The sequence below is a fragment of the Strix uralensis genome, chromosome 5, assembly GCF_047716275.1.
Source record: "Strix uralensis isolate ZFMK-TIS-50842 chromosome 5, bStrUra1, whole genome shotgun sequence".
NCBI classification, from domain to species: Eukaryota; Metazoa; Chordata; class Aves; order Strigiformes; family Strigidae; genus Strix; species Strix uralensis.
In genome coordinates this window covers 70,206,289-70,233,884 of record NC_133976.1, presented here as the reverse complement: position 1 = coordinate 70,233,884, position 27,596 = coordinate 70,206,289, and the positions used below count along the sequence as shown (strand labels likewise).

At 39.3% G+C, this 27,596-nt stretch overlaps 1 protein-coding gene across 5 annotated transcripts in view; it reads left to right on the top strand.

Moving 5' to 3' along the window:
- CALD1 (caldesmon 1) overlaps positions 1–27,596 on the top strand; it is a 197,080-nt gene that overhangs the window by 5,253 nt on the left and 164,231 nt on the right. The window contains exon 1 of one of the 5 annotated variants that reach the window (XM_074871534.1): positions 6,766–6,856. The exons of the other annotated variants lie outside the window; for them this stretch is intronic. The gene's annotated coding sequence lies outside the window, so the exon portion shown is untranslated. Of the gene's footprint in view, positions 1–6,765; positions 6,857–27,596 lie in introns of those variants that run through there. 5 annotated transcript variants of the gene reach the window in all.

Below are 27,596 nucleotides of genomic sequence, written 5' to 3'. Positions count from 1 at the left end.
CATAGATATGTGAGTACGTGTGTGTGTGTGCACCCCTCTCCACCTGCACTGACCCTCCCAATCTTCCTTCAAGTATGTGGAGATCTAAGGGGCATGGAAATCGCTGTGTGCACTTTAAAAAGTTAAATAACTGGGGTGAGGGAGAACTAGCATTCATGATTCATCAATTGCTAAGGGAGCCTGAACTTATGACAGCTCTGTAAACAAAGGTCCTGAGATTTGTTGGCAGCTTGTTTTATGTCCTTCTCTGAAGCAGCTGGCTGCAGCTAGGGAGAAGCTGTGCAGGGCTGGACAAACCGTCATGGAGTGAGAGCAGGAGCAGCGGTTCCTGTGCTCCTTCAGAAGTCAAGGTTTGGTCCTGCAGACCGGTGCCAGTTGGATTCCAGTCATCTTCAAAGGGAGCTCTGCCCAAGTGAAGGAGCCTGTGATCAGGCCCTTGTTTGTTTCTTATTTGCAAGGCTTTGATGTTCCCTTGTCTTTCTGACTGCCACAGGGCATGTTACTACCCTTTTCCCACTTCATTCTTTTCTTTGACAGTAAGCTCTCTAATGGTGAAATGGTCCTTCTCTTTTCCCAATTTTTTTTTTTTTTTTGAGCCACAGTGTTCACCCTGGTAAAATCTCTCTCACCCCAGAAGCAGAGGCAATGCTTTTTTTTTTTTTTAAATTCTTCACTGTTTCAGAGGACCTAGCAGTGCTTGTTTGATAGCCCAGATCATAACTTTCTAATACAAGCTGTTGTACCAAGGACAATTCTGCTCAGTCTTCTGGGATCAGCTGCAAAGGCTGAGGATTTTCTGTCTACATCTTCCTAATGACCTAGTGATAAGCTGCTTTCTCTCAGCAATTTCAAAAGCCATTGAGCCAGGGGATAATTTGGCATTTGCTCTGGCCTAGTTAAAGCTTGTAGGTTTGGAAAAGAAATTCCTAGAGCTTGGCCAGAATATTTGGGCACGACAGCAGGTTGGGTTAGCTCTGAGATCTGGGCAAGAGTTTGGTCAGCTCTCATTTACCTGCATAGCTTAAACTACTGGTGCTTCAGGATGCCCCTAGTCAGCATCCTTCATGGGAGGCTTTGGAGTGCTGCACCCTTGGGTCCTCAGGAGAGAGTTTGCTGCTTTGTATGGCTTTGGGAACAGCTTAGCCCCATCCACAGAGCCAGCCACACCCCTGCTATGAAAATGAGGAGTTTCGTTCAGATGTCTGATAAGCCACAGCTGTTGCTTTGCCACTTCAAACAAAACTTGGGTTATAAAGACTGAAGTGCAGCATTTTAATTGCTGTAAATATGAATAAGAGTGTTTAGACAATCCAGATGAGACTGAGCCAAGCATTTATGTGGCTAATGTATATTACACTGACAAAAGCAGGCCAGCTGAGAATTTCCCTACCGCTATCCCAGTAAGTTAAAACATCAGTTGTCTGTTTTCTGCTGCATTGGTGAAAATGAGGGAGAAGTTTTAACCTGGGCATCAGTTGGCCTGAATCTGATCTTGTTTTCAGCAGCTGTACAGTGATGTAAACCGTATTGTTAGTTTTTTTTAAAAAAATAATATTATTTGGTCTGATCTCAATAATCTTAGTGCAAATCTGTTTGATTTCCTTGAGTTACTTGGAATTCACTGGGCTGCTTGCTATCAGAAGCTGGCCCTTTTTGTTTGGCTTTCCTCACATCCCCTAACAGACAACAGCAGCAGGAAATTGGGTCAAAACCCCAGTTACGAGCATTCACTGGGAAATGATATTTCATACAAGAGAGGGCACTGCAAACCCAGAAAGTCGGTAAAATTCCACTGCTCATTTGCTCCCTGGTGATTAAAAGGCTCTGCCATATATGGAAAAGGTCTGAGCTTCATTCACTCCAACCACAATAGTAAATGGCTTATTCACTGGACACAGTATGCAATCAAAGAGCAGCGCCTTATGACAGTAAAAAGGAGAAGCAGCAACTTTTGCTTGCAGTTTGTTTGCAGTTTTCTCTGCTGTGTGTTATTAAAAGCTCTGTAACTACTTTTTTTGTTCCTTTATTTAGATCCCTGTAAACTGCAGACAGTTGGGTTTGCCACTTAACCCTCCCCCATAAAACCAGACACACCAGTCTATTTCCTCTCCTTCTCCCCTATACAACCCAAACAAGAAAAAGACATTTCCTCTACCAGTATATATAAAGCATAGCTCCTCTGTCTTCGGTGCATCTATTGTGGATTTATATGACTAAAGACTGGGATTAGCAGACAAAATGTTATTCTCACCAGGTATAAAGACTAACAAAAGCAGTGACTAAATGTCAGTATTTCAGAGTCAGCGATGGGACCACAGGAGTGAAGCAAATAGGAAATGTGTGTGTGTATGGATAGGGATGAGTTTTGACAGAGGAAGGGAGTAATGTGCTTTGGATGGGACTTGCAGAAGGGGTCCCCAGTGCTCCACACGCTCTTCGGGGATTTTCCTTCCACCACATCAGTTTCTGCAGTGAAACCCTACACAGATGACATTAAGATGCAAAGTCATTGAAGCACAGTTGTGTTTACATTCTTGCTTTTCAGTTTATTTTGTTTAGGGATCAGTACTTTCTCTGCCATCAAAATCAAGTAGTTGGTCTAGTTGCATTTTATTTCATAAGGAGAAAGACAGTTAAGTGACTGTAGCAGTGGAGCTACATAAGGTTTTCTGCTTGCTGGAGATTTTCTGGAGTTTTTATTGTTCATTTGTGTTACACTGAGTACCTTGAAATATGATGTTTGTGTCATATTGGTAGATTTAGAGATTGTCTGGGATCTTACCCCTATGTAATTTCAATGAAAACCCACATCTCTGTGGCCAGAAGGGTTGATTGGTCAGTCTTATCTCCCAGACTACGTGCCTCATTGCACACCGTCCGGTTACTCATGTTTTGGGACCACTTAAGATGACACAGTTAAAATGGATGTTGTAGTCAGCCACAGGACAGCTTGGCTGGATTTGAAGCCAGTCTCCTTCTCCTCCAAAATGTTGTGCCTCCCAGGAAGGGCCACAGCTCTGTGACAGAGGTGTGGTTCATCCTCTATTTTCATATACATCTGGGTGCCATTTTCAAAAAGTGTAACTGGTAATATGAATTTTTGTCCATGTGGAGAAAGAGTTTCTTGCAGGTGACCTGCTGTAGGGTAATAACAGATTTACCTGGCAGTTTAGGCTAGCTGTTGACCAGCAGCCTTCCAGTGGCTTGGCTTCTCAGTACCAGAAAATTGCTTTCTGACACATGGCACTGCTTCTGTTTCTAGTGTTAAGGACAACTGACCTTTCTGTTTGGTAGTCCTTTAGGTCTGATACCTCTCTTCAATGAGAACAGGTGGGTTTTGGGTGTTCTTATTTTGCTAAAGGTGAAGCTGGCTTCCTTAACTGCATATGAAAGGTCAAGATCTTTTAAGTCAGAGAGGGAGGTTGTAAATTAGGCCTGCTTTGAGATGTTGCTGCTGTTAATGTCTGGACAGCAGTACTTCAGAGGAGATGTCATTTGACCATTATCATAAAGTCATGCTAAGACACACCCACTGAGGAACCCTAATGTGGCCAAAAGAAGCACTGTCAGGTTGTGACAGCTAGGTAATGCAATAGTAATGCATGTAAAGACTTCTGTTTCCAGCTCTTAGAAGGATCAGGGATAGCCTATTTGGAGACCAAAATAACTAGATACTTAATCTCTCTCATATTTCTTCATTTGGGATTTAGATTGTGAGAAACCTTGCATTATATCAGCTTCTTAAATGGCATCTGGAGCCTCTGGGAAAAAGTCCTTGAATAATAAGCACATTGGATGCAATAAGTATTGCATGGTTGAAAAAACCTTTTATTCTATTTTTACCATCTTCGGTCTTCCTGAGCCCAAATGGAAGATGTAAGACTGCTTTGTTTTTCTTTTTCCTCTTAAAAGAGGAAAGTGTAAATAACGCATGCTTTGGAGTAATTTTACCCCCACTTTCCCCTCCTCTTAGTGATTTGTGGCCAAGCTTAGTGTTTGTGCAATCTTGTTCTGGCTACCTTTAGAGAAGCTTTGTAGAAGTTTGTGTTCAGCTCTGCTGCTCTGCACTGTCCACGGCTGGGAGTTCCCCTTCCCTTTGGGGTCCTTCAGTAAAGGCTGTCAAAGTCATCATTTTACAAGATAAGTTTTTTGATTTGTGTTAATACTTTTAGAGCAGCACCCTTCCCTGTTGTGCTGCTTGTGAACTGCCTTAAAGCCTTCAGTCCATTCTCTAACAAGGGACTTCCATGGTCAATAGAGATGTGTATTGTTTCACCTGTCAAACTGAAAAATTAGTGTGTCATTCTTGGGCCATCTACTCTGACAACCCAACTGTTTTTCCAAAATAAGCACATTTTTTTCTTTTCACTACCTTCTGTAATAGATGTGAGCTCCTTTCTTGGAGTCAATATATAGCTAACTTAATATTAACAAGAGGAGAGGGGGTAATGGTTTGCCTTTGTATCAAAGTATCTGATAAAGATCGGTTCATCTTAGTAAAAAATGAAAGGAATTTACTATATGTGCAGGGGAACTATGTTTTGTTATAAATGAACAGATTGAAGTGGTGACAGACGATGAATATGACTTATATGACAAAATACGGTTATACAGTTCTGAAAGCTTGGAGACTGGTGTGATGAACTGGAAAAAACATTATAATCTGAGTACGTTTTTTCTGTCTCTCCTGTGACCCTTCAAGGCAATGGAAAGGCACTGATGGAAAGGCTGTTGGCATTAGCAGGCATAGAACTGGTTTCATCGATCTTGGGTTCAGTGCTTACAGGTCACTGAGGCTGAATTTAAATATTTACATTCAAGGCTTTTCCCTGATTTAGAATTAAATACCAGAAGCTACAGAAGTGCCTCCCCGCCCCCCCAACCAAACCCAAAACTAAAAATGAAAACCTGCTAAAGACATATTAGGTCATCTTGTCCCTTTCCTCTAGGCAGTGCAGGATGATTCCCTAAAGTATATTCACACATGTTTTGTCCATAAACACCTCTGTTTATTAACAAAATACAATAAGCTGTAGTTTTTCAGTGAGGATTGGGATAGTTTGCTGCGCTTTCTAGTTTTTAGCAAGGGGAAATAGCTATCATTCTAAAATGTGTTTCTTGGACCATGGATATTGGTCATGTGAATTCAAGCAAAAAAACCCTAATGAATGGAAACTTGTAGAAGAGTTAACGGCAGCTGGTTTTATTATGGACCATGGCTTTGACATGATCGCATGTGAGTTTAATACAAGTGTTACCTCACTGACTTCAGTGGAACTGCTTTTTATTTGCAGGGGAGTAAATGAGACCAAAATTAGACAGAGACCTAGGGAGACTCTCTGCGAGAGGGTTTAAGTTTGGAGAATGTGCTTTACATACATATAAAATATATGGGCATATCTGCATGTTGCAGTAAATGTGTCAGACCACCTGGGAGGAAGGGGCCAAATTCTGCTTTGAATAACACCTGTGTAAATCCAAAATGGAACTGTAGGAGTAATGTGCCAGGAAGGGCCAAAGAAATACCTAATTTTTCTAAGTGCTGCACTCAGTTTCTTTCTTACTGGATTTCTGATGTTTCCTTGATGAGATGATTTGGAAATATGAGAGACTAAGACTGTTCTGCAGGGAGCTTCAGGTTATTTTCTTCTTAATTTCAACAATATCAAATTAAAAGAGAGGTGGTGTTGACTCCTGTAAAGCCAGCTCAGACAAAAGCACCACATGTGCAGCTATTCTGCCTTGAAATTATCAAAGTAAGCAATGAAATAAGAACCATGTATTTCTGGAGTCAAATCTCTCTTCAGAATTGTGCAATATTACATCCTCCTTCAAGCTCAGCCTTCGGTTTAGCTAAATCTTGCAAAAGTGTAGGAAGGCAGCTGTGCTCTACTGAAAGTGTACTTTTGGTTTCAAAAAGAAGAGCTTTAGAATTCCTTGAAGTCTAGCAGAGGTGTTACTTAACAAGCAAGGATACTTAGGTGCTAGAGCAACAGTCTGCAACTGTGAGATGGGCTTTGCTGTTGCTCTGTGTATGAGGAAATGCAGCTGAAGATGTGGCAGGTATTGATTAAGAGTGAAGAAAGACCAGGGAGAGATATTTTTTTGTTTTGGTTTCTTGCTGCCTGCGTTTTGGTGGTCCTGCTTGCTGCTCTCCTGTACAGCAATGCCTGAGGTTCAGGCACGTCTGCAGCCTCTTCGGTGTGAGTTTTGGCATGCTGTGTTTTAGGTTTAGAGTTTAACATAGCTCCCTTGATTTTAGCAGGATTTCCCACCAGTGTAAAGACTGATTTCAGATGCTTTTTGCTTTGCTCAGTGTTTGAAATGGTGATGTTTACAGGTGTGTGGTGTGAAGGTTCATTGTAATGTGGTTTGCAATGTGATGCTGTGCGCTCCCACTGACAGAGGGAAAACATTTTAAGACTACACAGTTATGTAGTGTTAACTTTCATTTTTATTTTACTTGAGGTCTTGAAGAAAAGCAGAATGATGCTAATTAAGCTTGATCTGTAGGCCAAAATTGAGGGGGAGAAGGCAGTAAAGTATGGGGAATGTTTTAAATGGCTCTATCTGCTTGTTTAAAAGGGAGTTCTTATGGAGGGGTTACAAGTCTCTTCTCAGTCTATGATAAGATTCTTACTGTTCACTAACTGAGCCAAAGCTAATTGTATTGTCCACAGAAAAAGTACAGCAGAAGCTAGTGTCCCTGTGGTTCATGCAAGTGCTAATTATTCCCAGTGGTGATGCAGGAACGTGTTCTTACAGAACTGGTCTGAGATCACCAACTCGTTCCACGTAGGATGCTGTTCTGCCATCAGACAGAAGTGACTTCTGCTAGATGTGGTCATTCACACTGGTAAGCATGAAGTAGAGGCCCCATTCCTAGAGGATTTGTGATGAGATCTTTAGTCCTGTCTGAATCTTCCTCCTGAGCAAATTATGTACTGCTGAGAGAGAACACCACCAATGGGAGAGCTCTTGTTTGAATACAGTACCTAAAAGGTTTTTTTTCTGCTTGCTTCCTGTGTATTTCTGTCCAAACACACCCCCCCCCCCCGCCCCCTATTCCTATTTCAATACTGTCTTTGGCTGAACAGAGCTTGCCAAATTCAGCCTGACTTGTATGTGCTAAATAATACTGTGTACATTGTAGGTCCCTTCACTGAGACAAAAATGGCTGAGGTCACAGGGAAAGACAGTGAAAGAGATAGGGGCAGAGACCAGGACTTCTGACTCCTACAGCAAGATGCAAGCAAGATGCGCAGGTCTAAAATATGCTGTCATCCCAGGGCATACTATTCATAAGTCTATTATTTACTTACCTTTTTTCTCATAGCTCCTGGGACTACTATATTGACAACAAAGGAAGAGATAAGTAAGCAGGGGAATTTTTGTCTGTGAAGAATGATTAGAATTTAAGAGCTTTTAAAACACATTTAGAAGTGCTGGGTGGGTGGCGAACCCTGTATTCAATTTCTTGGGCATCTGCTGAACAATCTGTTATGTGAAGAAGACCGAAATAGATGTTGTCTAGTGACTTGGATGTTACAAGATGTGATTCCTTTTAACAGATGCTGAATTTCCCCTTTGCTACTTAGTTAAGCATAAGGTTATTATAGCGTGTTACAGTATTCTGTTTAAAGCAGCCTGGCCACCCTTGATCAGTTTTGATCAGTAAAAGTACAGAGTAAGAGATGCTAAACCAGATTGCTGCTGCTGGATACTTGCTGCTGCTGGGAATACTAAAATGGTCTACATTCATGGCGTTGTATTAGTACCACACTTACTGTATTGGACTGCTTTTAAGAAACTATTTTCTTTATAATCTCCTGGTGGTATTCTCAGCAAATGGGCAGTAGACTCTGTAGGCAGTGCATCTGTCATGCTGGTTTCAGAAAGCAGAGGTGATGCAAAGTTCTCTGGCACTAGAACTGGAGTTCAGTGCAGGAATGAAAACTGTGGCATGGAGAGATAGCAGATAGCAGAAGCTCAGATGGTGTTGCATCCATTTTTGCCACATCTAAAAGTGTCACATTGTTGAAATGAGTGTGTCAGAAATGAACAATTGTGATTTTTATGATGAAACATGTTTATGACAGGAAAGGACAGGAGTCTACGTAGAAATAGATGTGTTCCTCATACAACTTTGGTGCTGCTGCTGCACAGGGAACATAAAACTATCTGTCTGAAACACCAGAAAGAAAAGCTTTATGTACCACGTGTGACTTTGCATTTATACAGGTGCAAGTGGCTTCAACTGAAGGGCCATTTTGATGAGAGATGGAATATCTCATTTATATCATCGATATAAATTACATTTTGACATTTACATGAGTGGTAGAAAATAAACACACTCCACTTCTGGTGTTCTTGTTGTGTGCATAAAAGAAGACCTGTCCTCTTTACCTGTACACATTTTCTGTAAGGACATAATGCCCCTATTCAGTATTCATAAAGACGGTAGTGGCTACCCAACTCGGCTGCTTGATGAAGAGAGGCAGTTGCAGAATTCCACCCAGCTGAAATCACTGATTTTTGCAAATGGAAATTGTTTATACTTTTTTTTTTTTTTCCGGTAAAAAGAAATGCAATTAGTGGTTTACAATGTTTATATGGATAGCATCAGCTGAATGTTGTTCCAGTCCATTGCATACTGTTTTAACATGACCTACAATATGCATTACGCAAAAAATCTGACTGGGATGCCCAATGTTAAGTACAAATTCCCAATGCAAATATGAAGCTTTGTCAAGCTGAATTAAGGTCCTTAGGCAATATCAGGAAGGGTTTTGTTGGTTTGTTTATTTTCTTGCAAGGGATAGAGATGAAGGAAACTGAATAGAAGTAAGATGGTATGCTGCTGCTCTGAAGGATTAGATCTTGAATTAGACTGTTGTATTAAATCTAAAGACTTAAATCACGGCCCAATGTTCACCATTTCAATTCAGTAATCTCTAGAAACACTTTTGGGGAGACAGCTGTGCTCTCAGCAGATTTCTTCCTAACAAGGCAAGGGTGTCAATTCAAAACTTTTAGGTGTGCCAGCAGTACTAAGAGGGCATCAAGTCTCAAATATGCTTGTTTGTATGAAACTGAGTCACAGCGCTATCCCAGACTGTTTCCTCTTTTACCTGATTGCTTTATTTTGTATGTATTTTACTTCACTTCAGCTTTATTGATCAAATATTGCTTCTGATTTAATAATGTGACAGCAACATGAGGCTCCTGGACGATTTATTTAAGTAGTTTTGGGGCAATTATACTGTAGCATTTTACTGCTTATTGCTTTTGAAACCTGGGCAATCTCAGGCCAGGTTGAAGCTTATTCAATTTCTAAACATTTGTCATACTACAGAATACATCTCTGGAAGTGACACAAAAAGAGCAGTTGTTTCCCTTCTCCCTCCAGATTAAAACAAGCTATTGTGTTGACTGGAGCACTAAAGAAAGAGTTTACTAGAGAAAAAAATGCCTGTTCTGAAAATCCCCAGCACATTATTCAGAGACAATCCATACAGACAGTGAAATACCTCATTAGAGGTGTTGCACATCAGAAGTGCTAGGTACTCTCCTATTTATACTCTGAGGCATGGTATTTCCAACAGCTTTTAGAAGTAATCATTTAAATTTTGGGGTGTCCCATGACACATGCACAATAAAATCTGAATTGCCCTAATAGAGTGTTTTTAGGAACTTTTAATTGTTGTAGTTTTGATTAGGAGTCACTCTCCTAAAAGAGCAGTTCTTTGGCGGCTGTGGGGGTTTTCGTCAATGCCTGTTCAATTCTGTTTCAGCGTTGCTTCTCCTACTAACAGCTGATGCAGACTGCCCAAAGAAACATGTGCCTGGCTTTGACTTTTATCCATCTGAATGTGGTCAGTGGCTTTACAGTTCCTAGTTTGTAGCTGTACTCACCACTGGTGACTGGGGGGAACAGGACCTGAAATTTCATTTTGAATGCTGCTTTGCCATCAAGCAGTTCAGTCACTGCTCTATTGCCAGAAGTACCAGGTTTTGTTAGGAACCTCAGGTGTTGACTCAGAATAATGTAATTGCTTGTGCATAAAATTATGTGGATTGGAAAAAGCTTCATTTAAAGGAGACCAAAGATTTAGACATTTAGGTAATTGCTGTCTAATTATCATAGCCTTGTTAATGTGACAAGGGCAGACAGAAAGGAATATAAGGAACTTTGAGCTAGCAGATAAGAAATATAGATCCTGTAGTATATGCTAGCTACAGTATTTTGTTTTTTAAAATGTGCGTATGGTTAGCAGCTTTAAGCACTGGATGCTGTCTTTGATTATAACAGTGCGGAACTTTATCTGCAAAATTGAAACCTCTGATTTTCTAGTACATCAGTAAGTGAAACCTAAGAACATTTAATCTGTAAAAATAAATGTAATTACTTTAGCAAATGTATTACAGCTGGCCAGGTTTAACATTAAGATACCTGTTTCTTATAGCTGACTAGTGTCAGAAGACAGAGGTGATGGCTTGAGCTGTGCTGTGCAGACAGAATGAAGGAGAAAAATTATTGCTTTGCATTCTTCTGCATGTACATTAAAGTGAATTGAACTGAGTTGCAGTTCTGACCTTTGACATTTCTTCCCACTATTTTCTTCTGTTTAAAGCATCTTGGTGAGAGTAGCTTTTTTAATTTTAAAAGCTCTGGTAAAATTGTAGCTAAGTGGATTGCTTCAAAATTGAACACTTGATAAAATCTTCAAGAACACCTAAGGAATCTGAAAGCTGTCACTGATCTCTTCCAAGGTGGTGTGCTGAAGCAGGAGATGGGACTGTGTCGCACTCCATTTCTGATGCTGCTTTGGTTTAGCTTTAACGGATGTTTTGGCCTTGTCTTGTTTACTTCTCTATAAACCACATATTTAAGATTTTTGTAGTAGGACAGAGGTAAAGGGCTGACCCCAGCAAAGAACTTAAGTGTGGGTCAGTGATTGCTATGGTGATAATGGTAAGCTCATGGAAGGTTGTGGAAGATCTCTCTCTGGTCAGACCACTGGCACAAGGCACTTCTTGCATGGGTGTAGCTCTCTTCATTATTCTACAGATTCTTCCCAACAAACTTTGGCATCAATTGCTATTGTGACCTTATTCATCTGCCACAAAAGTATACTTATTTCCTGATTTTTTTAGAAGTTTCAACAGCTAAAAGTCCTGTTTCTTACAGGAATGTTGTGGCTTGAGACTTAACCCGTGTCTACAAAGTGTGCAGAGGTCCTTTAATGAAAGGTGCCCTGGAAGTGATAAGTGCATTGTGATATTGTTAATTAAAGTGATGCCCCCAAGAACTAGTGGCTAGATAAGGCTATCATCAACTGCTAAGCTTTTTCTGTTCCTGCTCTTTGATCTTGCAGGTTTCTAATTTTTCCTTTTCAGCAGTTTTAAATTCCCCTTTGTAAAGAATGCCTGTTGCTGAAGTAATGTGGACCAACTGATTTTGGGTCACCAATCCAAACAGTTGGAGCAAATTATTAGGTTAACAATTCCAGTCTCAATTTAGAGCACTGGGATTTTTAGAATTGCATTCCGGGAGGTTTAACAATATGTAGAAACTACTGCCTTGAGGAGCCAGTGTAAGTTACAGGACAAGAAGACTACTAATAAATAAGGTACTCCATCGGTCAATTAAAGTACACACCCCCTCTTGGAAATAGAAAAACCAGTGTCAGGTTTAAAACAGTCAAGGATCTTGGTATTACAGCCAGGACCAGCTGAGGTGTGATGGCTACAGGAAGAGAGGACTCGGAGGGACTTCCTATGCATTTCAGAACACTTCAAGAAGCAGCTATAATCTTAGCATCTGTACTCCTGTGGATGGATGAGTAATCATCCCTCAGCATTACACTGGGAGGGGGAAGCATCATTCCTGGTGTGTGGTCCATACTGAGGCCTGGGTGTGAGGAGTTGCAGCCCATTCATCTCCTACCCCTACAATAATTCTGTTTCCTGAGGTGGCTTTTGTGGCAGTAACATAAGCAGTAACAGTCCTTAGGGGTCCTCTGTCTCTGATTCAAGGGTGCATAAGTTGCTACCTCTCTGTTTTGCTCCAGTCTTGGCTCTAGGACCAGAATGAACTTGGCCTCTGGTGCATAAGAGTTGAGGCATGTATGGCTTCTCCCTCTTTGGGCCGCTCTGTGGGGAGTTAGCAGAGAGTACACATGGGACCTTGCTGAGAGGTGGTCTCATTCTTGTACTTGCATATTCTGAGCTTTCCAAGAGTTGTTTTCCTCCTGTGATTTGCTACTGGGAGTGTCTTGTGGTGTTAGTAAGAACTCTGTATCTTGATCTTAAACCCCCCTGCCTCTCATGCAGCATCTGGAAATAAAAGCTGCAGTGGAGGCCTAAACTTTGTGGGTGTGTTTTTTTTGTTTTGCTTTGGGTTGTCTTTTAAGAAGAAAAATTGTAGTTTTTGAATGACCTGCAGACATTACGTGGGCAAAATTCCTGCTTCAAATTGTTCCCAGGGTAGTCTGCATTGTATATGGCCCCTAACACCAAGCAGCTTGTAGCTGAGATTTGTTTTGTTTGCTTGCAAAAGAAAATTAATATATCAAGATGGGCAATGCATGGCACATAAGTCAAACTACACAAACAGCTGAGGATTCTTGTGTTCTTATATCTGTCCATGGATAATATTTAGAAAACAAAGTCCTTTGAAAAACCTTAAGGAATTTTGGCTGCCTTTCAGAAATGGTAGAGTTAAGTCAATAAAATACTCAGTAGAGATTGTATGTCCCCAAACATATTTTATCTTGACAGGTTATACTGTTGAGAGCTGCAGCCATGACTTGAAGCCAAGTTAGGAAAAGAAGACTTCTATTACAGGGCTGCATTTGATGGGAATCTGAGGAGGGGAAGGGAGAGAGTAGTGTGTGCTCTGAGAACACCAAATGCAGAAAGCTTCTCTAAGCTGAACTCCTGGGTTGTGTAAATCGTTGTAACTCTGCTGGCATCAGTAGGTCTTTACTGATTTGCATCTCTTGGGCATCTAGTTTGTTTTTTATTTTACACAAACCTTATTGTTCTGGATGCATGAAAGCATCGGTTTAAATAGAAGTTATATTGATGGGTTGTAGCTTGGAGTCTAAGTATTAAAGTTTTTAATATCATTTGCCTTATAAATAAATAAAAATAAAATGGACAAAGGGGGTAATGTCTAGCCTCTAAGACCTCTGCCTGATCCAAATCCATACGCTTTGTTTCTCTGCACTGATGTTGTTTTACTGAAGTTTGCTCATTAAAGAACTTGCTTTTATACAAGAGTATGACTGGAAAGAATAGGCTTTCTGGGTAGGAGACAGGGAGTTACAGATAATTTATTGCCCTTTGGGTCCTCCCACCTGAAAGGAACATGAAGAATTCATTCTAATAGCAGAGTGGATTAAATCTGGTTCTCAGTGATACCTGTTGAATGAAGCTCAATACATCTAGTCACACTATTGCATGTTTATAACTCTTTGGGTGTGTAGAGACAGAAAAGTGGGTTTGTGTAACAACAAAATGCCTAATCTCTGTTTCTAAAAATTATATGCAGGCAGCACAGAATGCATATGGGCTACAACAGCTTACTGTGGAGGGTAGCGAAGAGTATCTCTAAGTGAATTTGGATGGCACCTTTTGAGCCATTTCATTACCAGAAGATGGAATGGTTTTGGATTAAAGTAGTGAAAGAATTACAGAGAATTTAAATTCACTTCTCAGTCATCCTGCATGAGTGTTGACAAGACTTTTAAGAAGGAAGTTAAAAATGTCTGAATTTAAGAGAGACTGCTGCTGAAACCCTTTGGTGCTTTGGGAAATCTTTAGTATTTTAGATCTTGTAAGAAGACACAGTGGACTGTTGATGGTTGGTGACCTCTCCTTTTGCCTATCTCCTCAGAAGCGTGACTTCTAAAAGACCCCAAGCACTCTTAATGTAAGGAGGAGCTGTGATATGAATGTTTATCAAGCTGAGTGTCTTAAACAAGTATGATCATAAGTCATACAGCAGTATGTATTGCCTTATAGTGTTAGGTGGAAAATTTGTATTAAAAAATCAATCAAATGATATTTACACATGTAGGCTGAATTTGTTTTCCTTCATAGAAATACCTTCAGAAGATGTATTTTTGTGTTGCTACTATTAAAATAGATATTTTTGACTGTTATTCTTCATTTGATTTTAAAAAAAAGTTGGAAGAATGTTTATTTTTTCCTCCTTAGATGTTCTATCCTTAAGGCAATGAACAGTGGTTTGAAGCTGATAAGGAATGCAGTTGAAAATGCAGCTGTTGGCTGCAGCATGGAGGCAGCTGTTCAGAATTAAAAACCTTTGAGGGCTACCACTTCAGCTGGCATAAGATGGCAATTGATTTTGGTGGCTTTGCAATGTAGGTCCAGTGCTTGGTAGAAATCCCTGTATTTTCAGTTCTCTCACATTTTCATTTAAAGTTATCCTATGATTTATATAATTGGAAGAACTTGGTCTCTCTGAAAGTCTGCTGGGGAGAAAGGCTGTAAGTTAGAAGCACTGCCTTTGTCTGCTGCAAGTTTCCCAACAAGTGACCTGAAGAATTGCTAAAGTGTTTTTTTTCCTCTCTTTTTTTTTTTTTTTTTCTTCCCCCGTATCTTTCCCCACCATGTTGGGCTGATGGGGGGTTTCATCTTTCCCTAGAAGTCTTCCTTTATCCACTTAGGTTCAGTCACATAAATTATATTGGGGGGGAAACTTTGCACGTAAAGTGAGATTGACCACTGTGAAATTATTTCTCCACTGTTTAAGAGGTGATGGCAACACATATGACTTGGAAATGTATCTGAATTAAATACACACATACCCATTCATTTTTTTGGGGGTGGGGGGCATCCAAAGCTAATGGTGACATTACTTACAGGGAGATTTTAACAGGATGGAAAGGGTAGCTTTCTCCACTCACCCTAAACTCAGCTAGTGCTGTGTGGCATGGTGTGCTCTCTCTGTGTCATGAGGTAAGTACTAAACAACCTTCTCTTCTTCCTTTCCACGTTTACACAGTGGACTATGCCGAAGCCGCTTCATTAGGGCTGGGTGATTTGTCTTGTATTGTGTTGACTTCAGCTAAAGCAGAATCAAGTCCTTCAGGTCAAGGAGTAGCAATTATAAAGCATAGCATGTTCAATGAAGTGGAAGATTTTTTTTTTCTTCATGGAGAGGGCCTGCGTTTGCATGAAGAACTCTCACTAGTCAAAGACTTTATTGCATCTTCATTCTTTTTTAATTCTGATGACTCTCAATTGTTGAAAAATATTTAATTGAATTGGCTAACTAAAAGATATTAAAACATACCAGGAGCTTGTAATTGGATACTCCGTTTGAATTGTGTTCCTAACCTCTACTTGGATGGCTCATTTTTAGAGACACATCAGCTGAATGTGGACACATCTACGTGACCTGGAGTTCTGAGGACTGAATGGCATAGTGTAATGCAGAATTGTAAGGTCCGATCCAGCTGATGTCAGAGAAATTACCGAAGGTTGTTGCTGTCTGACAGCTCCATGGTGATTTAAGGCATGCAAAGCAATATATTCCAGCAACGTTCAGGAAATGCTTTTCAATTTAGTTCTTAGGACATATTCTTCCACTACACCCATTTATAGTCATTCTAATCATTAGTAGATTATAGCTCAGGATTTAGTTTTGTCTTTAGGGAAGCATAATGAAATCTGCATTGCTTAGCCTCTATCATAACTTTTTCTAAATAGAGGACTTCACCTTCAGGTCCATCTATCCAGCACCTTTCATCAGCACTGAATTCACTCAGTTTGTCATGCTGCAGTAACCTCTGAAGCATGCATATTCAATGAGGTTGTTTTCAACATTGTGCTGAAAGAGTGAAACCTGTAGTGCTATGAAACAGTGATATGAAGTCAGGCAGGTCCCCCAGAGAGAAAAGAGTTTATTATAATGCATATACTTAAACAGACATGTATAAGATTGCATAGGACATGACTGGCTTCTTCACTTTTAAAGCAATTTACAGATTTTTGTTTTCACAGTGCCATTTGGATTAATTCCTCAAAATGCAGAACCTTTCATTGTTGGACAAATCTTGCACTCAGCTAAAAATGTGCAAATATTATCTGAGGCTTTCATTCCTTCACATTTTTATTTCTCCCTAGTTGTTGAGAAATTGCATGAGGGTGGCTTGAAGGATAAAGAAAATTTAAAGCAAAAAGGCTGCAGTGACTGATTGATATATGATTGGTACATTCTTTAAATATGAAAATTGCCACTATGAGCCAGCTGAAGGTAGTGCTGTTATTCCTGAAAGTACCACTAAAATGATGGACCAGTTTAAGTGAAGTAGCATTTTGGATGTGGAGTCAGAGGTTTTCAGATGTTACACCTCACCAAAAACAGACATTCTTTTTTTTGCTTTCACTGGTAGAAATCCAGATGCATGTTTTAAAACTCAGTTTACTCTGGATCTGTACTCAAATAAGCAAAGACAGAATATTGGTCCAGATGGGGATGCTTAAATCACCAGCCCATATCTTCATTTCTCCTCTTTTCCTTCAGTTTATCCTCCCTTTGAAATCCTGGCCACCCAAGAAAATTTCTGAATGCTGTGATCTGGAATACTCTCTTAAAACAATACCTGTGAAGTTATTTTAGATTGTTGATTCATTGCCATCCTTGCTAGGGTTTTTAGCTTTTCAATTCTTTCTGCAATGATTCTTGATTGTTGGCAAGCCCAAGATAGTAAAAAAAAGAAGCAGCTAGTCTTTCGCTCACTACTTGGTTGTCCTATATCCTCTAATTTCCCTCATGGCAGAACATGCTATGGTAAGATACCCCAGTACTCAGCATGATCATTCATATCATGTTTCTTTAAAAATATAATTTCATGGAAGCTTGCTTACAAGAAGTGCTGGACAAGCTGTGTTGAAATGAAATTAATTTTCTTTCTAGAAGACAGCCTAAACAGAAGCTTTTATCAGACTTCCCTCCTGCCCTGAAAGAGGCCAGCTGTTAGGAAGAAGGAAGAGATGCATGCAGACTTCATACTCATGCAATGATTGGCCTTTTTTATGCAGACTGTCAGTAGGGCTGCTCATTTATAACAACTATAGTTGTTTTTCTAGTCAAGTAAAAAACTGTCAGGGTCGTGTCTAAGGAAATCACATTCTGTTGGTGCAAAACATCATCAGGTGTCATGAGGTAGATTAGAAAAAATAAATTTGCAAATCTTTCCAGCCATTTAGCCCTTGACTGTTATTGTAAAAAGCTGAAAGATACTCAAAATACACATTCTGTTGGGTTCTCTTTCCAAATCTGAAAAAACAAATAACCTATCTAAAGCCTCTTTAATGGAAAATGATTCCCAAGGGAATAGAGCACTTCTGGTTCTTTTCCAGTAACTAAAAAGCTAGCATTGAAACAGGAAGTGCATATAAATATCTACTCAGTAAATACGCTGCACATTTATATAGTTAAGACTGTAAAGGTTAAGAGTGTCCAGTTGGCACTGGGAATGCTCCAAGTTTTCTAGGCTTACAGTTTCATTATTGTGTTTGAAACCTTAGGGAAAAATATGAGTACTTATCAAATATTTGCATTTATCCACTCTCTTGCAAATCGCTTGCAAGAATGATATTTTAAAGATTTCCTTGAGCTTACTTGGTGGTTGTGGAAATTGTGGTCTGCCCTGTCCCAAACTTACAAGTTTTGGGGTTTGTTTAATTGTTACTTTTTAAATTTCCAAGATAATTCATTAGAAGAAGAAGAAAAATTAACACACTGGAAAAAGGAGAGAAGCAATCTCCTTATGTCCCCTGCTGAAAAGGGTTTTTACAGAGTGGGGTGGTGGGAGAAGCAGGGCTTGGAAGCTTTGTACATAAAATCAATGGTGGGATATATTCCAAGGTCAACAAAATATACCGTGGATCTACTTCTGTAACCCCTAACTCCCATAAACATGCCTTTCTGATATGAAAAGTACCACATCTCTGGTGGGATTGTTCAAGTGAAGTGGGTTAGCAGGAGAGGCTTGGCTCTTTCTGGCAGTAGTTATGTTTGGTAATCTCAAAGCAGGTTGTCTCTCAGGAATTCAGATGTGATTTTGGGAAACATGTATCAGACATGCTAGTCTTTCTTGATAACACACAAGAACTGGAAACCTCAGGAAAAAGTGAAGTGCGGAGCGAAAGTTAAGGAGGGCTACTATGGGGAGATACTACAGCTGCTACTACTTATAATTCAGATAAAAAGCACAGATGATACCAGGATCAGGATGGTGGGGGGATAGTAAGCAGTAGTGAAGATAAAGCAGCTGTATAGTGCAATCTGTATCACTCAATAAAGTGAGTCTATTCAGATAAATTGTTGTAATGCAGCCAAAAGCAAAATTGTATATTCAGGAACATGAAAAACAGAATGAGGGATTGTATCTTTTGTGTATGAACAATAGAGAAGACTCTAATAAAAATCAAATCTTGGTACATCCTTGGGGAGACATATTGGCTATTAACACACTATGATTCTAGCAGAGAAAATCCAATCTAATAGCTTGAATCTGAAGCTGCACAAGTAAATTAGACACACATTTTAGTCTCAGGGTGATGAACCACTGGAAGAATAAGGTTTGGTTGATTCTTCATTTCTTGGTGTTGTTAACAATACGTGACATCTGCTTTATGTTGCAATGTCCCACAGGTTTTTTTCTTCTTTCTTTCACTTCAGTAGTCCCCTCAAGTCTGTTCTGTAAAAACTGATTTTGGGCTACGTGTGCACTAGGGTCATGAGTCCTGCGAGACAAGTTAGAATCTTTCTGATCATGTCTAAAGTGTGAGTGTGTTGTAATAGGAGTGTTGAGCTTGTTTAATTAAAACCCTGATAGGAATACTTTCTTACAGTGTTTAGTAAACTGTGCTATAGAGCCTGTCTAATAATGATACAATCTCTTATTACAAAATGCTTCAGTACACAGTAGGTACCTCAGTGACATAATAGAACAAGAAAATGTTATTTAATACTTACTTTAATCTATAGTTTACACAGAATGGAATGAATTCACTTCGAGCTATCTGTGCCTTTTATATTTTGCTTTCAGAGTTTTGGGAATAAAGCATTACTATTTTGCACTATGTATTTATCACTAGAACCAATTAGTGACTGCTGATTAACATGCCATAATGTGGGCATGACTTAAAAGCCAAAAACCAAACCCCGTTCCTTTTTGAATCTTTATATGCTGTCTAACTTTTCAGCAGGTATCACGGCAGATGCATTTTTCTGTAGTTTTCTTCATGTGTGATATGGTCAGAAAATGGGGGTGGGTGGGTAGGAAGGCTAATTCTGCTGTGGCATTTATAATCCCAAGTAATTTGGAAAGTTGCAAAGAAAAGCAGCCATTAAGAAGCATCAGCAAAGTTTGTGGTGTTTTTTGTTGGGTTTTTTTGTTGTTGTTCTTAGGGTTTTTTTGTTATTTTAAGCTTACATTCATACTCCTGAGGAGGACTAAGAGAAATGTTAGAAATGGTAGTGGAATTTAGCAAGAGACTGTTGTATTTGGGAGGAAAGGTGAGGAAAAAATGAGGATAGAATTGGATCTGCAAGTTTGGGAGAGAGGAAGGAGGGCAGAGCTGTCAGGAGTGATAGAGAAGACAGGCAGAAACAAGAAAGATGGGTGCAGTTTTTGAAGAATCAGTCTGAAATAATGCTGTGTAAAAGAGGGTAAGAAGGAACAAACAGAAGATGAGCAGGTGATTGGAATGATACAGTTATGGAGCTGAGATCAGAAATACCAGCTCTAGGCTCTACTGGAGGTGACAAACTGTAACAGAGATCTTGAAAGCTGTTGTATTTCCATTAAGTGTGATGTTATTTAGTATGTTGTAGCCTAGTAGTGGTAATTATAATTGTGGCACTGTTTGATCTGGTGGAGAATATATTTTTCTTGTTTAGGATGGACATTTCACATATCTGATGGCAAAAAGTGATTCTGAGTGGAAAAAAAAAAAACTCCACTATATTTTAATGGACTAAAAGCAAGTAATAATTTCCAGTCCTGGAAAAAAAAATAGTGTAAGACACTTATATGTTGTTAGATGTGTGTTTTTGTATAAATTCCCTGCTCTCTACTCCAAGTTTTTGATGATTATACATACTATCTTCCTACTCATCACCGGTCTTTTGGTAATGTAGGTTTGTGTCTTGTAGTCTTCTGCAAATTCAAGTTGATGGCCGGTGCATTATACCTGCATGCTTTGGCAGGAGTGGAGGTAATCGTATTTTTTAAGTCCGGGACAGCATTTGCCCAGTGGAGCAAGTCATTATTTGAATGTCAGAATTTCCTCTGGTATTAGTTATTTGGTTATAACTTGAGTGTAGCACAGTGAGCTTGCATTGCAATATCATCTCTGGTTCATGCTTGATGATAGCTTGCCATGCACAAGAAGTTGTACCAGATAGGCTTTAGATGAGAGAAGCTGGATATCATCAGTTTTGTCCTTATATGTCCTTAGCACAACAGAGCTGATCCTTGTGTTCAGTGTTATCTGTCATTGCATACTTGGTGTATGCAGGCAGCATTAAGACTTGCTGCCTTCTGTGATAGGCCTGGTTGTAGTTCCAATGTTTGTGTAAGCTTAGAAAAAATTTGTTGATAGCACTCTCTACAAAATTTTAGGGCTTCCAGATTTTTCTTTCCTTGAAAAGCACTAAAAGATGTACAGGCTAAACTGTTTAATCTATTTCTGTGAATCTGGCCCCAGGTCAGTGTTCCACTTAGTTGATGTACTGGGCAGGACACATCATGACAGAGTATCAGTCTTCCGCTCTGACCATGACTAACTGGCTAAGTGTGGACCTCATGCAAAGTAACAGAAGGTGGATCTGCCATCACATGAGACTTCAGAAATAAGTTTTCATCAAAGTGGTTTTGGGTTAGCTTGAGACAGATGTATAATGTAGAATTTGTCATCTTCTTTGTATCTTCAGAAGTTTAGCTTCCATTCTCTGTCCATGAATTTGATGAGGCTTGACTTCTCAATAGGACTCCATGACACATTTTTAAATTGTTCTCTTGTGACTCAAAGCTATATTTTTAAACGAGTGCTTGTATAGGCTTCTCTGTTATATCTTTCATCACCTTTTCTTGATGTCTCCCTGTAAATGTCAGGCACTTCATCGGTTCTATGACTTCATGTACCTTCATGCAGGGCTGGTGACCCGGGATGTTCTACAAGTCTGTGTATATCTTGTCAACACCAGTTGTGCTTTGGACTGGGCCTCCTCCTAAATAATGTAGACAGATGACTGGAAGTGATTTCAACAGAGCTCTTGTTCTGTGCCATCCCTCTGCCTAAACTTGCGTTGTTTGTTTTGCCTGCTGTTGGATCTGACAGTGCTAGTGTCCCAGGAACAAGGACAAGGAGAACAGTAGCCCCCTGTGACTGTTAGTAGAATAACATGTTTCCAAAGAAGTTTCTGGCTGCTTCAAGTATGATATTGTCTTAATATCTTTGCAGGACCTGTCACTGAAACTTGCAATGCATCCAGGTTTCTGTTTGGCCATCTTGCTGTAAACTCGCTGTTTATGAGGATTTTTATCAAGATGATTAATCTGGAATTCATTGTGTGTCCTCCTCTGTGTGGTTTCAGTAGACCATCGCACAATGATTGTCAGGATTACAGGGTGGTAACAGTGTGGTAAGATCCATCTGATCACACTTCTTAGGTTTTTGTGGTCACTCAGCATTTCACAGAAAGCTTTGATGTCTCTGTGCTCTTTTTAAACCTTATGTAACTGCATGGCTTTAATCAGTTATTACTCGGTTGTACTCTATCAAATTCTCCTCATTCTCTTCATGTATTGCCAAGCAATACATACAATTTTGTTGCCATCTTCCAGTTTATGTAATATGTCTGGGTCTATGTATTATATTGCATTGTAGTATTTATTACAGATATATACCTTTCCAAACTTCGTAGTCCTGCAGAAACAGTTCTGTGATGTGGATTGGTTGGTGGTGTATTTGGTTGGATGTAGTGAATAGAGATTGATCATGTGAGGCAGTCTTCTTCCCTATAGATTTTCAGTCAGGTTTAGCTGTGTTGTCCCAAGTTGAAGTAATAGACAAATATTTGCTGGACTGACACTGTGGTATCTCCCATTTTTAATGAACATTTAACTATAAGGGGTGAAATGGAGAAAGTAGTAAGTGCAAAAGACATCATTTCCCTCTGCTGTGGTGGTTTTTGGTTCACATAGGAACTGTAGTTGATGCTGACTGGAATTAAGCCTGGATTAAAATTTGGACACTAACTGCAGTCCACATGCATGGAAAAAAATAAGAGAAATAAATTCCTTTGTGATAGCTGATTTTTGCAGAAATGCCTTTTAGTTGAAGCACTACATGCATTTTATAAAGTTCATGTACCTCTGTAGTTTATTTTAAGAGATCTGAATTTATTTGGTGTAGATTTATTTCAATTATCTAATCAGAAACAGACACATAACTTCTTAGGCTGTCAAAGGTATTCAGGAATTTATGACAAACTTCAAAGGAATGCATATGATCTTGCTACACATCTTACCATACATTTTTATAGAAAAGAGTTAATTAAATTTTCTCTTTCTGCCCAGAAATTACTTTTAGGCTAAATTAAGTACGTGGGGTTGTAAGGCTTTTGAGTGTTCTCTCTTTCTGCTTTAGCTTTGTGACTGATTAAACAGCCAAATGCTTATCTGGATCAAAGAAGTAATAAGCAAAGGGGCATCCTTAGGCCAGTTATCAGTTGAAAACAATCTTAACTATCGTGTATCCAAGTTTTAAAGTGCGTACTCAACTGAATGGATTAAGCAATAGGGACAATGTGTAATACTGTTTACTTGCAATGAAGAAACTTCCAGAGGGAAAGAAGTGCTGTTTCCTAGTGCATGTTTCTGCAGGAATGGGTTTTCTGGGGGAAAGGACTGTACCACCCTTGTGAGTCCTGCCTGGTGTGACATGTGGTCCCAGTCAGATGAGACGTGAGTTTCCTTGTTAGAGTACAGCCTTCCTCCCTGCTTCCACACTGGGAATGCAGTTTATTCTTGGGTTAATTCCTGTGGAGACTTAATTTATGTTCACTCACTGGGAGGGAAGGAAAAAAAAGACTTCTAGTTATCTGAATATACAGCATTCAAGTATGTTTGCAGGGACAATATTTCAAGTTATTAGTCTTAGCAATTTAGATAAGAACACGTACTTTTCTATGAAAGACAAGGCACAGCGTCTTAATATTAATACCTGACACAGGGTAATCCCATGTGATAAAGTACCTAGATAGCTCAACAAGGGGTGAATTAGAAATGCCTGGGAAGATATATGATGCCATTAGTAAAACATATAGATTTATGTATGACATTAACATCTCTAAGGAGGCAGAAGCAGAATTGTACTACTAAAGCTGCATAAATGTTTTGCTTCCCCCCAGATACAACAACAAAGAGATCTCAGAGAAAGTGTTATCTAATGAGTAAAGTACTGCCTGTGATTTGGCAGACCTACCATTCCCTTCAAGTTTTCCTATGTATCCTCTGGCAAGTGACTAGGATTCAAATTTTTGAATCTATGGCTGATGGCCATAATGATAGTGGCATTTTGGATGTGTCTGAACTCAAGAGTTGGGCAGCCCTTTCTTGTCGTTTAGGTATCTCAGTACCTGATGGGAATGCCTGTGTACATCATGGGGGAGAGTTAAGCAGAAAGGATGGCCCCAGAGGAACAGAACTGGCCAACAGTAAGCACTGAGCATAGAGGTCTTCTGAAGTCCATTTCTTCTTGAGCTCTTCCACACCAGTGCCAGGAAACAGATAAAGGTTAACTCTGCTAGTTGGCTTTGTGGCGCGTTTCATCTCCAGTGGCTGCAGGCTCCAGGGGGATGAGAGAGTTGCTGCATCCTCTCATCTTTGCTGTTTTATATTGACTACTGCTGCTGTGAATTACTTATGTTCTTTTTGCCATGCCCCATCAGGCTCTGTTTTGCATACACATAGAGTGGGTCAGCACTGACACATCCTCCTTCAGCCATGGGGCAATCCTGTAACTCCTGCCAAGAGGGAGGTTTCATTGTCTCGTATTCATTATAATACAGAGATGGAGCCACAATTATAATCCTCCCACAGCCCTGGAGTTTGAAAATGTTCTCTTTTCTGCTGGGAATTGCTTGCTGTACAAAGTGAATTCAGCTGAGCAACAACTTATTTTTTGAAAAAAGATACTTTTTCAACAACGCAGAGAAGGAGTTAATGATGTAGTATTGTAGTTCTCACTTGTTGAGAGCCAGTGTGAAAGTCAGCAGTCAGTCCGTATTGTCTTGAAAGCAGAGAAGTAAGAAAAACTGTCATGGTGCCTTGAGCATGGAAAATTTGAGGAATAGCTCAGTTTACTAGTAGAGAAAGCAGGTTTCTTGAGCCAGACCATCACTGTGTAGTAAACTGAGGCATAATTATATATTGAAGTTGTTTTCTCCTCCTCTTTGAATCAACTGTTAGCATTTATATATAAATAGAAATTCTGCGGGTTTTAAGCTAAGGCAGGTTAGTTTTCATACAGGGTATTGGTCATTTGGGAAAAGTAGGTGCTGTGGTAGGTGTGCAGCATATTGAAGAGTTTTTTTGAAACAGTTGGTAAATGTCCCCAGAAATTTTGAGTTCAGAAGTTAAAGCTGACCACACCCTTTCAAGCAGACGGTTAGTCTGCTGAAGGTAAAAAAACCAAAACAAAACACAAACAAAAAAACCCCAAAACTGCTTAGAATAAGTAAGAATAACCTTCTGGCATTCAAATACAGAGCCCTTTTACATTTGGTGAAATTTGGTTAATAATACATTACATATAAAAGCACTTTTCATCTAAAAGGTCTCAAATATCTTTGCAAAAGTGAATTTTGTGCCAAGCCTCATTGAAAGTATCATTTGGATTATGCAGAAGAGACTGAGGCGTAGTGAGCCTGAGGATTTTGTCTTAATTTACACATGAAATGGGAAAGGGAAAACTAGAAACCTGATTCAGGAATAATAAGCTAGTTATATGACAATCTTTTGGGTTTTTTTCTGTCAGCTGGAAAACAACCCTAATATATGCAACTGCTGCATACAGAAAGGGTACAGAGAAGTTGACAAATATCAGAAATGCTGACTGCACATTTCTGATGCATTTTTCATTTTTTATGAGGAAAGTTGTCCAGAAACAGCTCCATGGTGCATAACCCTTTATTGTTTAGAGGTTTGTAAGTTCCATTTTATTGTTCATGGCATAATTTTTTAAATCTTGTATTCTAAAATGGAAAAAAACCTCACTTTTATGATGTGTAAGCATATATTTTACATTTATTTTCATAACTTCCAATGTAAAGAATCCCTCCAAGGAGCTGTAGTGAGGTTAATAGAGCTGGAGTCTGAGGCTCCACAGAGCAGGGAAGTCCTTTAGCTCCTTTCCATAGCATGGACAATCCTGGCTGCTTAACAGAAACAAAGATGTAAGGGTGTAATTTGGCAGCACTTGCTCTCAGTAGTCGCAGGATGAAGGGCCTGATGGAAGGTCTTCAGTGAGTTTTGGATCGGATCATGAAATAGTTTGCCTATGAAATGTTACAGAATTTAGATTTTAAAATAGATTTTATTGGAGACCAAGCTTTTTGTATAAAAAAAAGCCCTTCAAAATATGGTCGGAATAAGTGTTTGTGATTCCTTTAAAATCAAGAAATGAAACTATTCTAGTGATTTCTAAGAAAAGTAAAAGTTACTATGTAAGAAACAGATGCTGAGTTTTTGGCCCTGTTGAAATTGATGACAAAGCTTCTCTCCTATCCAGTTGTAGTCCATTCTCGGATTTGGCAGTCTCACTGATTTTTGGCTGTTGACTGTTTTTAGCAATAATCTCTGGCTGTAATACACCAGCTTTCTGGATGTCTACTACCCTAGGCTACTAGATGTCTGTAAATCCTGTATGAACGTTTAGAGCATAAATGCAGAGCATTTTCATTTCACATCCTAACATGTCTGATGCTTCAGATTGATTCCAACTGAATGCAGTGTCAATCAGTGCAGTAGACACTAATTCTAATATAGAAACATTTCAGACCTACTTATTTTGACTTGTCATTGTTGGCAGATTTTAGAACTCTGCACAGAAATCGCAATGGTTTAATCAAAAGTCACCATTCTTCTAGAGCAAAACGGACCAGTTGGACAAAAGCCCCATAGAAATCTTGACATCACTAGAATGAGTATGCATTCATAATTTAAATTCACATTTTATACTGTCACCGACAGTTATGGGATGTAAAACAATAGTCTGTCTCTTGTGATAGGTCAAAGGTCTGTTTGCTCTTTCATATTTCTCTTTACTTAATTTGGCAAGTGGACACTCTTTCTGTCAAAGAGGAGAGGCTAAAACAAAGGCCAGGGTTTTTTCCAAATTATTTTTGAAATGTCTTGACTACTTGGATGTCGGATTAGGATATTTTAGACCTGACTGTCATGACCCTTAAAATCAAATGCTGTTACAGCAACTTAACACGGGCAGCCAAAATCATTAAAAGCTTTTGAAAAAAATTCATCTAAACATACTCAGGTTTTATTCAAATGCACAAAACAGCAAGGCACTAATTATAAGCTTAACAGAGGATTCATATCTTCTCTCTTACATATCAGTTTTTAACCAAAATTAAGAAGTGTGTCCTTCAATGACGTAGAGATGGGATCTACTGTGTTGTCCTTTCTGTTGTCCTCATGCACATCTATACACCTTTTTCTATATGAGAAATCTGTTTCTGTCCTTGGGTTATTTAATCTTTTATGTGTTTGTACAATAAGCCATATGATGAAGAGCTGTGCATAATGTTTATCTGTCATTCACACAAGGCAGGAATTGAATTCTGCGGGAGCCTGAGCTGCAGGATCTTGCCCACCGTAACAAGCTGAGCTGTGTGCCTTCCCCACCACCCAGTGATGAGGAGTATTTCCACTGGGTGGAACCACCTTATTTGGTGTAAATGTCGTTAGCATTGTCAGGACCCTAATGGAAGAAGTTGCTGTGAGCTCAGGTCTCTCTGATGCTTGCAGCATGGAGCACTCGGTGACACATGACCAGCACTGTTGTATTCAAAGGAAGAGGCTTTCAACAGCTCATTCACTTCTTTTTTTTTTTTTTTTTTATGCTGGTCCTCAATTGTCAGCCTGAGATTATTCATGATTTGTCACAGATCTGACAATGTAGTCCCGTCCTGCATTTTAAAGAAAAGGTTGTTCTTGGAATACATTGTTTCATAGACATTTTTTTCTCAGTATTTCTGCAATGTTTTGTTTTCTTTATCTGCTCTTGGCATAAAAACATGAAACTGAACAACTCTAATCAGAATTATTTGTTGAGGAACTGACAAAGCAACAATTTATTTGTGATGCTATATCAAACTCTTTTAGTCCCCAAGCAAGTGTTGTTACAGTGAATGTCTTTGGGCTTAAAAAGTTTCCTATACACTGGTGCCAGTTTATCTTGCTTCAGGCTCTGGTAGGTATCTTTCCTGGACTCAGGTTATCTACCTGCAGAGAATAGATGGTTGT